This window comes from Hyla sarda, chromosome 9 (genome assembly GCF_029499605.1).
Source record: "Hyla sarda isolate aHylSar1 chromosome 9, aHylSar1.hap1, whole genome shotgun sequence".
Classification (NCBI taxonomy): domain Eukaryota; kingdom Metazoa; phylum Chordata; class Amphibia; order Anura; family Hylidae; genus Hyla; species Hyla sarda.
The window spans coordinates 70,957,555-70,976,434 of record NC_079197.1 but is presented as its reverse complement, the minus strand read 5'-3'; positions in this window follow the sequence as shown (position 1 = coordinate 70,976,434).

Genomic DNA, 18,880 nt, shown 5'->3' with positions numbered 1-18,880 from the left:
CTGTCACCCATGTACACTCCTCTATACCCCACTGTCACCCATGTACACCCATCTGTCACCCATGTACACTCCTCTATACCCCACTGTCACCCATGTACACTCCTCTACACCCCACTGTCACCCATGTACACCCATCTGTCACCCATGTACACTCCTCTATACCCCACTGTCACCCATGTACACCCATCTGTCACCCATGTACACTCCTCTATACCCCTCTGTCACTCATGTACAGTCCTCTATACCCCTGTCACCCATGTACACTCCTCTACACCCCTCTGTCACCCATGTACACCCATCTGTCACCCATGTACACTCCTCTACACCCATCTGTCACCCATGTACGCTCCTCTACACCCCTGTCACCCATGTACGCTCCTCTACACCCCTCTGAACGCTCCTCTACACCCCTCTGTCACCCATGTATGCTCCTCTAAACCCCTCTGTCACCCATGTACACCCCTCTAAACCCCCTGTCACCCATGTACACTTCTCTACACCCCTCTGTCATCCATGTACAGTCCTCTATACCACTCTGTCACTCATGTACACTCCTCTACACCCATCTGTCCACTCCTCTACACCCCTGTCACCCATGTATGCTCCTCTATACCCCTGTCACCCATGTACGCTCTTCTGCACCCCCTCTGTCACCCATGTACACTCCTCTATACCCCTCTGTCATCCATATACCCTACTCTACACCCCTTTGTCACTCATGCACACTCCTCTACACCCATCTGTCCACTCCTCTACACCCGTCACCCATGTATGCTCCTCTACACCCCTGTCACCCATGTACGCTCTTCTGCACCCCCTCTGTCGCCCATGTACACTCCTCTATACCCCTCTGTCACCCATGTACACTCCTCTATACCCCTCTGTCACCCATGTACACTCCTCTATACCCCTCTGTCACCCATGTACACTCCTCTATACCCCTCTGTCACCCATGTACACTCCTCTATACCCCTCTGTCACTCATGTACAGTCCTCTATACCCCTCTGTCACCCATGTACACTCCTCTATACCCCACTGTCACCCATGTACACCCATCTGTCACCCATGTACACTCCTCTATACCCCACTGTCACCCATGTACACTCCTCTACACCCCTCTGTCACCCATGTACACCCATCTGTCACCCATGTACACTCCTCTATACCCCACTGTCACCGATGTACACCCATCTGTTACCCATGTACACTCCTCTATACCCCTCTGTCACTCATGTACAGTCCTCTATACCCCTGTCACCCATGTACACTCCTCTACACCCCTCTGTCACCCATGTACACCCATCTGTCACCCATGTACACTCCTCTACACCCATCTGTCACCCATGTACGCTCCTCTACACCCCTGTCACCCATGTACGCTCCTCTACACCCCTCTGAACGCTCCTCTACACCCCTCTGTCACCCATGTATGCTCCTCTACACCCCTCTGTCACCCATGTACACTACTCTACACCCATCTGTCACCCATGTACACCCCTCTAAACCCCTCTGTCACCCATGTACACCCCTCTAAACCCCTCTGTCACCCATGTACACCCCTCTAAACCCCCTGTCACCCATGTACGCTCCTCCACACCCCTGTCACCCATGTACACTCCTCTACACCCCTCTGTACACTCCTCTACACCCCTCTAAACCCCTCTGTCGCCCATGTCCACCCCTCTGTCACCCATGTCCACTCTTCTACACCCCTCTGTCACCCATGTAAACAAAAAAAAAGAAAAAAAAAGTTTGGCGCCTAATAGGTTCGTTTTGCAGGTTTAAAGGTGAAGAACTGTGTGTGGAAGAAATCGTGATGATGGCCCGGACCAGATGGAGAAGAGAAGGCAACGATGCAAATTAGAGAAGACGTCATTGGTGAGTTACTGTATAAAGCAGCACTTTAAACTACATAAATAGATATAGTGCATTGCATTTTTTACCGTCTTTCCTTTTTTTTTTTTTCTTTCTTGTCAACCTCGGTAGCGGTGTCCCTTGGAAAAAAAAATTTCCGAGGTGTGCCCCGACCCGAAAAAGGTTGGGAAACACTGGTATATACAAACGAACTATATGAATGAATGCCCACTATAAATGCTACCATGGCAATAAATACTTATCCATAGTATCAAAGTAACAAGCGGATATAACGTGTAACAGCACCAGCGGATCTGTGAGCGTACGTATGTGAGAGTGTTATGTACAGTATACTTCCTATGAGCGTATGAGCGACATGAAACCTACAAGTGTGTGTGCAGCATAAGTACTACCAGCGAGTGTACAGCATGAACCCTCTGAGCGAATGTACAGTATAAACCTGCGGGCGTGTATACCGCATAAATCATACAAGCAAGTATACTGTATAACCCCTACGAGCGTGTATACTGTATAACCCTACGAGCGTGTGTAAAGTATGAATACTACCAGCGAGTGTACCGTATGAACCCTGAGCGTATGTACGATATAAATCCTACAAGCATGTGTACAGCATAAACACTACCAGCGAGTGTACAGTATAAACCCTCTGAGCATATATATGTACAATGTAAATCCTATGAGCGTGTATACTGTAAAACCTATGAACGTGTGAACAGTATAAATCCTGCGAGCATGAATACAGTACAAATCCCACGAGTGTGAGTACAGTATAAACCCTGCGAGCGTGTGTACAGTATATATCCTGTGAGCGTGAGGACAATATACACGTACCCTTGAGTGACCCTTCAACTACCATGGACCAACCTTGCTGACGAAGTGTTTGTCACGGAGGATCGGTAAAGCCTAGATGGGGACCGTAGCACCTAAGGAAATAATTTATCTAAATTTCACATAAACACAATTTATTTATTTTTAATGCTTCCGCATAATTATATCTGTACACGGGTGGCAGAAGAATGCTAGGCATAACACACACCCAATACGTAAAACACGCTAAAGCTGAACCTACCTAAACACCCTGACACGAATAATTAAGTACGTGTATGATGTGCTCGATCATCTGATACCTTGAAGAAACCCTCCCCTTTTTCTTTTATTTTAATTTAAACCTGTAAAGAGAATATATATCACTAAACTTTCATAGCATAGCCATGCATTCGCTGCATGTATCTAACAAAGCCCCTGCAGTCAGGAAGTGTGCCGGCATATAATTAACCCTTACTTGTAATGTGCAGAGCGGAGCAGCCAGAAAACGCGCTGGCATATGATTAACCCCTTAGTTAAATGTGCAGAACGGAGCAGCCAGAAAACGTGCTGGCATATGATTAACCCCTACTTGTCAAGTGCCGAGCGGAACGGTCAGAGAGCGTGCTGGCATATAATTAACCCCTACTGTAATACGCAGAGCGGAGAAGTCAGAGAACGTGCTGGCATATAATTAACCCCTACTGTAATATGCAGAGCGGAGCAGTCAGAGCGTGTCGGCATGTGATTAACCCCTACTGTAATATGCAGAGCGGAGCAGCCAGAGAGCGTGCTGGCATATAATTAACCCCTTACAGTAATGCGCAGAGCGGAGCAGTCAGTGAGCGTGCTGGCATATAATTGACCCCTAACAGTGATGCGCAGAGCGGAGCAGTCAGAGAGCGTGCTGACATGTAATTTACCCCTACTGTAATATGCAGAGCGGAGCAGTCAGTGAGCGTGCTGGCATATAATTAACCCCTACTGTAATGTGCAGAGCAGTCAGAGAGCGTGCTGGCATATAACTGACCCCTTACTGTAATGTGCAGAGCGGAGCAGTCAGAGAGCATGCTGGCATGTAATTAACCACTTACAGTAATGTACAGGGCAGAGCAGTCAGAGAGCAAGCTGGCATATACTTAACCCCTACTGTAATGTGCAGAGCGGAGCAGTCAGAGAGCGTGCTGTAAAATAATTAACCCCTACTGTAATGTACAGAGTAGTCAAAGAGCATGCTGGCATATAATTAACCCCTACTGTAATGTGCAGAGCGGGACAGTCAGAGAGCGTGCTGGCAAATAATTAACCCCTATTGTAATGTGCAGAGTAGAGCAGTCAGAGCGTGTCGACATATAACTAACCCCTTGCTGTAATGTGCAGAGCAGTCAAAGACGTGCTGGCATATAAGTAACCCCTACTGTAATGCACAGAGCGGAGCAGTTAGAGCATGCCGGCATATAATTACCCCTTGCTGTAATGTGCAGAGCAGTCAGAGAGCATGCTGGCATATAAATAACCCCTACTGTAATGTGCAGAGCAGAGCAGTCAGAGCGTGCCGGCATGTAATTAACCCCTTGCTGTAATGTGCAGAGCAGTCAGAGAGCGTGCTGGCATATAAGTAACCCCTACTGTAATGTGCAGAGCGGAGCAGTCAGAGCGTGCCGGCATGTAATTAACCCCTTGCTGTAATGTGCAAAGCAGTCAGAGAGCGTGCTGGCATTTAAGTAACCCCTACTGGAAGGTGCAGAGCGGAGCAGTCAGAGCGTGCCGACATATAATTAACCTCTTACTGAAATGTGCATATCGAAGCAGAGTATGAATAATATGGGTACAGGTACGGTACTACCAGCGTCCACGCAGCACTGGTACTACAAGCGCATGCGCTGAACGCTACTAGCACAACATTGTAGCGTGGCCTGAGCTGGCCCATATGTAAATTGCATGGCCCTAGCTGGCCATATCCAGCCCCAGGCCCTACCATATAACAAAACATAATAGCGTGGCCCGAGCTGGCGAATACCCCATAAAAATGCCGCGTTTCTGTAACGTGGCCCGAGCCGGCAGTTACCTACTTGCTAAATACCGCTCTATGTAGCGTGGCCCGAGCAGGCACATCCGTCAAAACCTGTGTAGCGTGGCCCGAGCCGGCTGCAGTATGGGCCGGGCTGAACGGGGGGACCCCTCCGCTCTGACTTACCTCCAGAGCAAGGGAAGATCAGGATTCGCTACCCCCGCACAGTCCGGCCACTTACCAGCTCCCACGCCGACCATGTCTGCAACTTCCGGGTTCGGTCAGCTGACACAACAAGTCAGCTGATCGGAAGCACGTGACGAACCCGCGGCGTCAAGCACAGGTACTGCCGCGGGTTCTTATAGCGAAATCCCGCTATAAGTTATATATTTTTTTATGTATATATTTTTTATTGTTATTATTTTTTCCCCCTCTCTAAGATAACAAAAGAAAAACATGGCTAACTGCCTTAACTAAAATTAATCCAACTTGAAAAATGAAAAATATTTTTTATTTTTTTGATTATAAACATAAATACAGCTTTCCTCGCCATAACAAAACAAAAAAAATTAGAACCATTACCTCACATTCAACTTGGTACCACTGGTATTGGAGGTTGTACTCATGTGTCCCCGCCGCTCCGGACCGTCACCGCTCATCACCGCTGCCCTGGATGTCGCCCTCCATCGCTGTTGCCGCGTCCCCGGGGTGTCCCCGACGCTCCGGCAAGCCCTCTGCTTCCCTGGCATCCTCGCTCTCCGTTGCCGACATCACATCACTACGCACGCCGCTCCTATTGGATGATGGGACGGCGTGCGCAGCGTCGTGATGACGATGATTAAGAGCGCCGACGATGCAGGGGATCCTGAAGAGGACGCGCAAGAGCCCCGAGGACAGGTAAGGGATCATCAGTGGACTACACGGGGCACCGTAAACAGCTATCCGGTGGCAGCTGAAGCAGTCTGCGCTGCCGGATAGCTGTTTATGGGATGGCCCCGACATACAAAAGCATTGTATGTTGATGCTGCCTTCAACATGCGATGGCCTCTGAGAGGCCATTGTATGTTGAAATGATCGTATGTCGGGGCCATCGTAGGTCGGGGGTCACTGTGTGTGTGTGTATATATATATATATGTATATTATATATTTATTCTTTTATTATTATTATTTTTTCCCCCTCTCTAAGATAACAAAAGAAAAACATGGCTAACTGCCTTAACTTAAAATAATCCAACTTGAAAAATGAAAAAAAAAAAATGTTTTCCTCCCTTCTTTTCTCTCCTTTCTTCCCAATAACAAAAGTAAAATATGGCTAGTTGCCTTAACCTAAAATAATTCCAACTTAGAGAAAAACAATTTACACTAGGACATAAAAAAAAAAAAATACCATAGAACTATGAAACTGAAAACTGGCCTTCCTCTCCCAAAATAACCATAACAATGCACAAAATACTCAAATACCTATACAAAAATACATATACATAAATACTTATACACAAGAACCTAAAATATACATATAATGTGGTGAACAACAAGAAGAAAAAAAAAAAACAAAGAACAGAATTACAACCTATACAAACAGCAAACAGAGAGAATGTTCAGCTCACTCCCCAAGCCTGCAGCGCCCGGACTGGCCTTCAATGCAGAAATGTAGAACAGACGAATGTCCAGCGCAGGTTATTGGTAAGGGAATGCTTGATTTCTGAAAATTCAGCACATGGATGACAAAGACACAAGTGACGCGTGTCGGCCCTGGAGTCGGGCCTTAGTCATACACAGGTATAAGGTATGTACAGGCTTTATATATGGAGTACCTCTCATGACCCTCCAATCACAGGCCATGACCATGAGGTGAACTCCCCCCTTTAGTTCCGGACAGGTGTGATGCAGCCTCCAATTCTGGCACAACACACCTGTACAGTAGGGGACAGCACAGGACTTAGATCATGCGATAAAATACAAGGTGGCAAAAGAAAAAAACTATTGTTCTGCAACTATCCTTGTACATGTTAAATACATAAATGATTTTAAAAAAATGCAGTGAATTTAAAAGAAAAAAACATGTTATGATAGGAGACTTTCTGGGGACAAGGCAAGAAAAGAGGGTTGCATTTATATCCATACATATATTTGTTTTAAATAGCACATTGATCATATAGATGGAATTGCAATTGACCCCAAACAGTGTACTGTACATACAAATGTAAAAAGAAGATATGTGAGCACAGAGGAGGTAAGATATATCTATAACAACAATATAACTATGTAAATATTAAATACTAATAGCTAGGAGGACACAAAACCTGAGGGGTACAAGAGAGCATAGGGGAAGGGGCAGTGATCGTCTTCGTCATCCATGTTCTGAAGTTTCTGAAATGAAGCATTCCCTTACCACTTACCTGCGCTGGACATTCGTCTGTTCTACAACCTATACTGATCTATCCTATCACCCACCACCCACTCTGGACATGGGTCAGAGTCCATAGAACCCTGTATGTCCACGTTTTGTCCATAACTGACCTATACCAGACCACCACCACACCCCAAAAACCCCCGTCCAACCTAAAATACACCCCTACACACCTAATGCAAACAGAACAATATATACAAAACAATATATACATACTCTACAACAAAACAATATTAACAATACAATTGACAAAAAAAACACAGGCCCAAGTTTGGTTGCCTGCAAGCCCTTTACAATCTATCCATAAAAAACAAAACAAAAGGATAAGGGGACATGAATTACCCCCACACCAGGAAGAAGGATTGCAATCCTGATAAAAAAAAATAATAATTACTTCCTCTCATCAACCTCTAACCCTATCGCTATCCCTTCATGAAACTGACCCTATACTCACCATAACATATACCATATTTATCGGCGTATAACACGCACTTTTTAGGCTAAATTTTTTAGCCTAAAGTCTATGTGCGTGTTATACGCCGATACACCCCCAAGAAAGGCAGGGGGAGAGAGGCAGTCGCTGCCGGCTTCTCTCCCCCTGCCTTTCCTGGGGTCTAGAGCCCTGCTGCCGGCCCTTCTCTCCCCCTGGCTATCAGCGCCGCTGCCCGTTCTGTCCCCCTGACTATCGATGCCGGCGCCCCATTGCCGGTGCCGCTGCCCCGTTGCCTCCCCCCCATCCCCGGTTGCATAATTACTTGTTGCCGGGGCGGGTGCGCGCTGCTTCAGGCCTCCGGTGTGCGTCCCCTGCGTCGTTGCTATGCGCTGGACGGCGCGGCGCATGATGTCAGTGTGCCGCGCCGTGCATAGCAACGACGCAGGGGACACACACCGGAGGCCTGAAGCAGCGCGGTCCCGACCCCGGCAACAGGTAATTATGCAACCGGGGATGGGGGGAGGCAACGGGGCAGCGGTGCCGGCAATGGGTGCCGCTTCCCCTTCTCTCCCCCTGGCTGTCGGCGCCGGCAATGGGGCGCTGGCACCGATAGTCAGGGGGACAGAACAGGCAGCGGCGCCGATAGCCAGGGGGAGAGAAGGGCCGGCAGCAGGGCTCTAGACCCCAGGAAAGGCAGGGGGAGAGAAGCCGGCAGCGACGGCCTCTCTCCCCCTGCCTTTCCTGGGGGTGTATCGGGGTATACACGCGCACACGCACCCTCATTTTACCATGGATATTTGGGTTAAAAAAAAATTTTACCCAAATATCCTTGGTAAAATGAGGGTGCGTGTTATAGGCCGGTGCGTGGTATACCCCAATAAATACGGTATATACACTATCCCTGGCCAAAATTAAGGTACTTCAACTTAAGGGCCTAGTACCTAGGGCACATTAAAAGAAAAACCTCTCCATAGGAGAGAAGCCGTACTGGTACCAAGACTGCCATACTCCAAAGACCTGATCTTCCCAAGGTCACCGGTGATATTCCTACAGACCTCCACCACAGAGAGGATTTTCTGTTGGGTCGACACTAAACGCTGTGCATTCCATGTGTAGTACCTAACCATTAAACTAAGAATAAAGTGCCCCGGTCTCGGCCACACAGGGTCCTGAATGCCCCATAAGCCCACTCCGGATAGGTAAGGCCAGCAAGTTGACTGTAGCCGATGTAAGCACCCATGCTGTTGTAAACTTATATTAAAGGGACAATGAAGCAGGAAGTGGTCCATGCTTTCCAGCGTATCCCCGCACTCTTCTCGGGGACATCCTCAGTCATCAGAGTTCCTGTACTTCAGGTTGTCCCTTACATATAGCTTCCCCTGAAAGCAGCGCTAGGCCAAGTCCCAAAACTTCTGGGGGAATCTTTTCATGTTTAAAAGGTACAACCCTGACCTGGAGGCTTGAGCGCTAGAGGCTTCTGGAAGTGGGTCAACAGAACCCGTTTGTCAAGGAACAGCCTTGACTGGGTCCTGATCTCCCCACAGACGTAACGCCTTCAGAGTCGGGGTAGCTTAAGCCGCAAGATATCCAGGGGGCGTACGGAGGTCCTTCATTCACCCTCCTCTCTCCCATTCCTGGAAGAAAGGCCGAAACCATTCCCTGCTGGAGAGTACCCATGGAGGAGCCCTCTCTTTCCAGAGGTTTGGGATGTTAGCTTTCAAGAAGGTGTTCGTAAAGAACACCACCAGGTTTACCATAGATAAACCCTAAGATGGTTCTTTGTGTCTGTGGCAATTTAAATAGGAGGTACCCTGACTAGATCAGGAGAAGCGTAACTGCCTCACTGCCAGTGTAAAGAGTAAGTCACAGTATATTGTGTAAAGTTGTACCACATAGTCAGTCTAAGTATAACTAATTTAGTCTAGCCATATGTCATGTCTAGATTAGGACTGTAGCAAAACATATATTCCCAGTCCACAAGTATCAAATGTGTGTATACATGTCTAACATTTCTTCCTGTCCACGTGTACAAGGTACTCTACTGGCCAGAGGGTTCCCCTGCAATTTAAGTAAAGGAGGTAGAGTGAAAGAAATGCTGTATATAGAGTTAACCAGGGTATGTTGTATAAAGTATGTATGGAGTTCTGGGGAGTAGTGTTTAGTGCCGATGGGCCCCAGCAGCCAAAGCATTGGGTGGAAAGCCTCTGGCAGCCCAATCCGCAACCTATGTGTTTTAGTAACCAGATTGTGTTATTAATGCAGTTCCAAGGTTCGTCAACCCCACATGTTTACTACCCTAAAATACAGGAGCATGTATGGACACTTTTCGTAAGATGCTACATGGACTCATTATTGCTTTGTTTACCTCAATCAGACCTGTAACGGACATTACACCAAATGCACCAGGAACTGTTGTCACTAGGCTCAAGTGGCCACTGTTAGTCATCCGCCCTCCCTGACTGGGCACTGAGGACGACTGTGCTAAAGAGGGAAAGTTTGTGGTGGCCCAGTATGGGAGGTGTTACCCCGTACCCTTGCTGCCCTGTCAGGCAGCCTCCCTTCAGTGTCCCCTGGGCCCCCTTGCATCTGCTCCCCATGTACGTATATGTTTATTATTTAGTATACTGTATAAGATGTATAAAAAGTGTTGTCACTTTAACTCCTTAAGGACGTAGGGCGTACCTGTACGCCCTACGCCCGGTCCCCTGGGCCAACAGCGCACGGCATCGATCGTTGTGCCACGCGCTGTTAACCCTTCAGACGCGGCGATCAAAGTTGACCGCCGCGTCTGAAAATGAAAGTAAACGCTTCCCGGCAGCTCAGTCGGGCTGATCGGGACATCCCAATAAAATCGCGATGTTCCGATCAGCTGGGACGCAGGCGAAGGTCTCTTTACCTGTCTCCGCGGCATCCGATCGTCGATTGATTGCTCCAAGCCTGAGCTACAGGCTTGAGCAATCGAGCCCCTATCTGACTGATCCATGCAGTGCTATAGCTCCCTATGGGAGTTATAACACTGCAAAAGAAAGTGAAAAAAAAAGTTAACAAAGGTAATTTAACCCCTTCCCTATTAAAAGTTTGAATCACCCCCCTTTTCCCGTTAAAAAAAAATTGTGTAAATAAAAATAAACATATGTGGTATCGCCGCGTGCGAAAATGTCCGATCTATAAAAATATATTGTTAATTAAATCGCACGGTCAATGGCATGCGCGCAAAAAAATTCCAAAGTCCTAAATAGTGCATTTTTGGTCACTTTTTATATCATGAAAAAATGAATAAAAAACGATCAAAAAGTCCGATCAATACAAAAATGGTACCGATAAAAAAATGAGTTCTCATACCGGCCCGTACGCGTAAAAATAAAAAAAGTTATAGGGGTTAGAAGATCAGAATTTTTAACATATAAATTTTCCTGCATGTAGTTATGATTTTTTTCCGAAGTACGACAATATCCAACCTATATAAGTAGGGTATCATTTTAATGTTATTTTTACCGCAAAATGCACTGCGTTCAAACAGAAGCCCCCAAAAGTTACAAAATTAAATTTTTTCTTCAATTTTGTCGCACAATTTTTTTTCCCCCATTTCCCCGTGAATTTTTGGGTAAAATGACTAATGTCACTGCAAAGTAGAATTGGTGGCGTAAAAAAATAAGCCATCATATGGAATTTTATGTGCAAAATTGAAAGCGTTATGATTTTTAGAAGGTGATTAGGAAAAAATGAAAATGCAAAAATGGAAAAACCCTGCGTCCTTAAGGGGTTAATACTGTTAACATGGGAGTTGTCATGTGATTGTTACCCAGGAGGTATCAGTGACCATGTGACTTAAAGGTGACCAATAGGACCCCTGCTAGCCTCCCCTATAAAAGCCCTGGGGGGAGCAAGCTCTCTCTCTCTTTGAGCTTAGAGCCCTTGTTGTCAGGTCCAGTGCAGTCAAGTCAAGCCTAAGTGTGTGTGTCCAGAGTCAAAGGAGGTCTCAAGTCCAGTCTGCAAAATCTGCCTCAAATCCATCTACAAAATCTGCAAGTAAGCCACAGTCAGTGTTGTCAGTCACCAGTCAAGTCAGTCACAGTCATCATTTGTCAAGTCAATGTGGCCTGCATTTAATTCACCCCATCTACTACAAGTCCCAGGAAGCCCTTAAGGTCTCTTAAGTCACTGGTCACCTGAACTGTATAGACTTTTCTGGCTGAACTGTATAGACTTTTCCACTTGTCTAACCTCAGTAAAGCTACAGTTGTCTGTAACTTGGCGTCGGAGTCATTATTGCCCCCCGTGCCTAGCCCAGGATCCAGCGGTATACCTTTGGGTGGTATTGAGGATAAACCACGCCCTGGCGTCACGAATACAAGAGGTTAATGCCATCTGCCCCTAGGGTAATTCCATCTGCCCTTTGCAACACACCCTCTACTGCATTTTGTTCTTGGAATTTATCTAACCCTGTTTTGAAGCCCTCAACTGTTTCTGTTGTGACCAGTTCCTGAGAAAGACTGTTCCATAAATTCACAGTTCTTATGGTAAAGAAGGATTGTCATCCCTGAAGACTAAACCTTTTTTTCTCAAGACGGAGGGAGTGCCCCCTTGTCTTTTTAGGGGTTTTACCTGGAACAGTTTTTCCCCATAATTTTTGTATGGTACATTTATATATTTCAATAAGTTGATCATGTCCCCCCCTTAAACGTCTCTTTTCAAGACTAAACAAATTAAATTATTTTAATATTTCCTCATAGCTAAGATATTCCATGCCCCTTATTAGTTTAGTTGCACATCTCTGTACCTTTTCCAGCTCCAGAACATCCCTTTTATGAACCAGTGCCCAAAACTGAACAGCATAGTCCAGGTGAGGCCATACCAATGCATTATGAAGCTGAAGTATTATGTCCCTATCCCAGGAGTCCATGCCTCTTTCAATACATGACAATATCCTGCTGGCCTTAGTAGCAGCTGCTTGACATTGCATTGTATTTTGTAGTCGATGATATACAAAAACATCCAGATCCTTCTCTACCAGTGACTCTCCCAGTTTTAATCGCCTTAGGACATATCATGCATGCAGGTTTTTTTTTGTACCCAGAGGCAAACTTTACATTTATCCAAATTAAACCTCATTGTATAAGTGGATGGTCAGACATTCAGTCTGTCTAAGTCAGCTTGTAACTTATCCATGTCTTAAATAGTCTGTATTGTGCTACAAAGCTTGGTGTTATCTGCAAAGCTAGAAACAAAGATTAGTCCCAACTTCTATATCATTAATAAGTTAAACAAAAGCGGGCCTAGTACTGAACCTTGGGGTACACCACTAATAACCGGGGATTAATCAGAGTACGAATCATTGACCACCACTCTCTGGGTAAGGTCCTTAAGACAATTTTCAATCTAGTTACAAATTAAAATTTCTAAACTCAAAGACCTTAATTTACCAGACGTCTATAAGGCACAGTGTCAAATGCCTTTACAAAATCAAAAAACACTGCAGGGGACATTTATCAAGGTATTTAGAGCCTTTTTTTGCTTACTCTGGGTACACAAAAAGTTTTTTGTGCAACTTTTGTGGGTAAGCAAAAAGTTACAAACTTCCTTACCTACGCAAATTTCATCTTTCACTTTGCAGTGGTCACGAATTTATGATGTGCGAAAGTCCCACCTAGGCAAAAAAAAAGTTGCAAACCCCTAACAAAAAGTTGCAAGTCTGCTCCAGGTCTGGCCTGGAATACAAAACTCCTGTACATGAGTAAATTTAACCCCTTAACGACGCAGGACGTATATTTACGTCCTGCGCCGGCTCCCGCGATATGAAGCGGGATCGTGCCGCGATCCTGCATCATATCGCGTCGGTCACGGCGCTCATCAACGGCCGGGACCCGCGGCTAATACCACACATCGCCGATCGCGGCGATGTGCGGTATTAACCCTTTTGAAGCAGTGGTCAAAGCTGACCGCCGCTTCTAAAGTGAAACTGAAAGTGACCCGGCTGCTCAGTCAGGCTGTTCGGGACCGTCGCAGTGAAATCGCGGCGTCCCGAACAGCTGATCCAACACCGGGAGGGCCCTAACCTGCCTCCTCGGTGTCCGATCGACGAATGACTGCTCCGTGCCTGATATCCAGGCAGGAGCAGTCAAGCGCCGATAATGCTGATCACAGGCGTGTTAATACACGCCAGTGATCAGCATAGGAGATCAGTGTGTGCAGTGTTATAAGTCCCTATGGGACCTATAACACTGCAAAAAAAAGTGTTAATAAAGGTCATTTAACCCCTTCCCTAATAAAAGTTTGAATCACCCCCCTTTTCCCATAAAAAAATAAAACATATGTGGTATCGCCGCGTGCGTAAATGTCCGAACTATAAAAATATATAATTAATTAAACCGCACGGTCAATGGCATACGCGCAAAAAAATTCCAAAGTCCAAAAAACCATATTTTGGTCACTTTTTATACCATAAAAAAAATGAATAAAAAGTGATCAAAAAGTCCGATCAAAACAAAAATCATACCGATAAAAACTTCAGATCACGGTGCAAAAAATGAGTCCTCATACCGCCATGTACGTGGAAAAATAAAAAAGTTATAGGGGTCAGAAGATGACATTTTTAAACGTATAAATTTTCCTGCATGTAGTTATGATTTTTTCAAGAGGTGCGACAAAATCAAACCTATAAAAGTAGGGTATCATTTTAACCATATGGACCTACAGAATAATGATAAGGTGTCATTTTTACCGAAATATGCACTGCGTAGAAACGGAAGCCCCCAAAAATTACAAAATGGCGTTTTTTCTTCGATTTTGCCGCACAATGATTTTTTTTTTCGTTTCGCCGTGCATTTTTGGGTAAAATGACTAATGTCACTGCAAAGTAGAATTGGCGACGCAAAAAATAAGCCATAATATGGATTTTTAGGTGGAAAATTGAAAGGGTTATGATTTTTAAAAGGTAAGGAGGAAAAAACGAAAGTGCAAAAACGGAAAAACCCTGAGTCCTTAAGGGGTTAAAGTCGCAAAAACAAGTCTCATCTATGACTGAAAAGTCTGTATATCTGTAGTTTGCATAGTTTGCTTTTGGTCCTGTTCAGTCATTAGCTTGTGTCTGAACAGTTTCCTGTGTTAATTTCACCCTGGGATGAGAAGAGTTAACCTTCTTCTACTTCAGCACTGGGAGGATTTATAAGACCTATTCAGGTGCTGTTTTCTGCTGGTAATTAGACTTGTATTCCGGCCATGTTGGCATGATTTTAACTTTATCTCTGTGCACATATCCTGAGTTTTAACCATGGTTATCTGCCCTGTTTGATTTATAGATAGATTAGCCTGCTTTGTTTTAGTACATTTGTCAAGTTTTAGTATTTGTGTATGTTTATCCTGCATTTGCATTGTGTTGCCTTAGTCTGTATTCCCACTGTGTGTTATGTCAGTCCTGTTTTGACCTTGTTGTCCTGCAACTCCAAGGATAGAATCCTGATAACTCGGTGGAGAGTGACCACTGGCTCGGAGCCTATTTGTCTTTGGTATTGGTGTCCCTCCATGCTTAGATTGGGGTGTCTGGTGTGTTCCTTGTCTTGAGTCCAGTGTGAACAGTGCTCTTGATTTCCTGACCCATTTAGTGTTCTTGCATTCAGCTTACCTGTTCATCCCCTGCATCTCCTGGTTTTGTCTGCTATAAACTTATCCTTATATCTAGTCTTGTTCATATTATCATATCTGCCGTTAATCTTGATTCCGGTTTCTGAACTGTACGTTAGTATGCTATATCCTGCCTTGTTTGTATTTATATATGTTTTTTGGTTATTGTATTACTGGTATTTTCCTTACTTGTTCCCCAACATGTACAATTCTGTTTGTTTTGTTGACTTCGACGCCCATGCACTTTAGCGCTAGGAAGGGACCGGCTCCAAGTTCTCGATCTGTCATTTAGAGCAGATGGGCGAGTAGGCAGGGAGAGTGGTTTATAGGGACAGCTTTAGGGCTCACTTCTCCCTGCCCACCCCTGTTCATGACAGTGACTTCTTTTGTTTTGCTTATGTGCTCGAAATGTATCAACCCCTTGTGATAGTATGATAAATATGTAGCACATAAGCAAAACTAAAGCAATAATAAAAAAAATGCCTTCAGAACTTGCTTACCAAAGCCAACAATGATAAATGTCATCCTAAATCCACAGCCACCACTGTGTCGAGGCTTCTGCTTACATATTCATAAAAACAAATTTGGTTGGTTTGACAACTTCTATCCTTACAACCATGCTGGTTATCACATATAATACTATTACAATTATGTATTCTGTATGTAGTCCCTTATAAGCCCCCATTAACTGGAGAAGATCTAGAGCCTTTTAAAAGATTGATATTTCAGTGCGCCAGTCCCTCGGCACAATCCCAGACACCAGAGAATCTCTAAATATTATGAACAATGATACAGAAATAACTGAGTGCTCGAAGAACTGGATTGTGAGATAATTCTTACAGCGGTTCTCTTTCATCATTGGCAGCATATGCCCTGTTTAGACAAGATGTGGTGTCAACAGACTATAATTTATAGGCCTCTACAATACTGCGACTAGGTGAAGATCAAGTGTTTGCTCAATCATAAGCTGACTGCTGTACAAAATAGAAAATCATAAGCTCACTCTACAAAATAGTAAAATCAAGTAACTAGAGTAAGTAACTAGGAGTAAGTAACTAGAACTACATAAGGAAAAAATAAGTAGCAACAAAGTTTTCATTTGCTCATCTTTCACAGACACACCCTGTAACAAGTTGTCCAAAAAGGAATACACATCCCATGTGACAAAGGTTGCCTGTACTAAACAAAATCAAAATGACATTGCTTTGTGATATCTGCGCTATTATCTACCTCTAGTATTATATATCTCATTTAAAGGTGTTTTCCCATTTAAATGGGCACTGTCAGATACCAAAACTTTTTATGTTGTACATCTTGGCAAAACATTAACCTTTCTAATATACTTCATAAGAAAAATATATTTCATTTTTTATAGAAATCATGGCTTTGTCCAAGCTGAAGCACAGGCATGGACAAAGTCCAGTAAGGGATGGTGGGCTAGCACTCCTATGGTCTCTCTTCTGTCTGATAGTACTCCTCTGTCCTCTCTCCTGTCTGATAGTACTCCTTTGTGCTCTCTCTTGTCTGATAGTTCTCCTGTCCTCTCTCCTGTCTGATAGCACTCCTCTGTGCACTCTCCTGTCTAATAATACTTCTCTGTGCTCTCTCCTGTCTGATAGTACTTCTCTGTGCTCTCTCCTGTCTGATAGCACTCCTCTGTGCTCACTCCTGTCTGATAGCACTCCTCTGTGCTCTCTACTGTCTGATAGTACTCCTCTGTGCTCTCTCTTGTCTGATGTACTCCTCTGTCCTCTCTCCTGTCTGATGGTACTCTTCTGTGCTCTTTCTTATCTGATAGTACTCCTCTCTCCTGTCTGAAAGAACTCATCTGTGCTCTCTCCTGTCTCATATTACTCTTCTGTGCTCTCTTCTGTCTGATAGTACTCCTCAGTGCTCTCTCTTATCTGATGGTACTGCTCTGTCCTCTCTCCTGTCTGATTAACCTTTCTAATATACTTGATAAGAAAAATATATAAAATTTTTAATAGAAATCATGGCTTATAAAATAATGGCTTTGTCCAAGCTGAAGCACAGGCATGGACAAAGTCCAGTAAGTGAGGGTGGGCTAGCATTCTTCTGTTCTCTCTTCTGTCTGTTAGTACTCCTTTGTGCTTTCTCTTGTCTGATAGTACTCCTCTGTTCTCTCTCTTGTCTGATAGTACTCCACTGTCCTCTCTCATATCTGATGGTACGCCTCTGTGCTCTCTCCTGTCTGATAGTACTCCTCTGTGCTCTCTCTTGTCTGATAGTACTCCTGCCCTCTCTCCTGTCTGAAAGCACTCTCCTGTGCACTCTCCTGTCTAATAATACTCCTCTGAGCTCTCTCCTGTCTGATAGTACTCCTTTGTTCTCTCTCCTGTCTGATTGTACACCTCTGTGCTCTCTCCTGTCTGATAGCACTCCTCTGTGCTCACTCCTGTCTGATAGCACTCCTCTGTGCACTCTACTAACTGATAGTACTCCTCTGTACTCTCTCTTGTCTGATAGTACTCCTCTGTGCTCTCTCCTGTCTGATAGTACTCCTCTGTGCTCTCTCCTGTCTGATAGTACTCCTCTGTGCTCACTCCTGTCTGATAGCACTCCTATGTGCACTCTATTGACTGACAGTACTCCTCTGTGCTCTCTCTTGTCTGATAGTACTCCTCTGTCCTCTATCCTGTCTGATTTGTACTCCTCTGAGCTCTCCCCTGTCTGATAGCACTCCTCTGTACTCACTCCTGTCTGATAGCACTCCTCTGTGCTCTCTACTGTCTGATAGTACTCCTCTGTTCTCTCTCTCTTGTCTGATAGGAGAGAGGACAGAGGAGTACTATCAGACAAGAGAGAGCATAGAGGAGTACCATCAGACAGGAGAGAGGACAGAGGAGTACTGTCTGATGGTACTCCTCTGTGCTCTTTCCTGTATGATAGTACTCCTCTGTGCTCTCTTCTGTCTGATATCAATCCTCTGTGCTCTCTACTGTCTGATAGTACTCCTCTGTTCTCTCTCTTGTATGATAGTACTCCACTGTCCTCTCTCATGTCTGATAGTTTTCCACTGTCCTCTCTCATGTCTGATGGTACTCCTCTGTGCTCTCTCCAGTCTGATAGTACTCCTCTGTGCTCTCTCTTGTCTGATAGCACTCTTCTGTGCACTCTCCTGTCTGATAATACTCCTCTGTGCTCTCTCCTGTCTGATAGTACTCCTCTGTTCTCTCTCCTGTCTGATAGCACTCCTCTGTGCTCTCCTGTCTGATAGCACTCCTCTGTGCTCACTCCTGTCTGATAGCACTCCTCTGTGCACTCTACTAACTGATAGTACTCCTCTGTGCTCTCTCTTGTCTAATAGTACTCCTCTGTCCTCTCTCCTGTCTGATAATACTCCTCTGTGCTCTCTCCTGTCTGATAGTACTCATCTGTTCTCTCTCCTGTCTGATTGTACTCCTCTGTTCTCTCTCCTGTCTGATTGTACTCCTCTGTGCTCTCTCCTGTCTGATAGCACTCCTCTGTGCTCACTCCTGTCTGATAGCACTCCTATGTGCACTCTACTGACTGACAGTACTCCTCTGTGCTCTCTCTTGTCTGATAGTACTCCTCTGTTCTCTCTCCTGTCTGATTTGTACTCCTCTGAGCTCTCTCCTGTCTGATAGCACTCCTCTGTACTCACTCCTGTCTGATAGCACTCCCCTGTGCTCTCTACTGTCTGATAGTACTCCTCTGTTCTCTCTCTCTCTTGTCTGATAGAA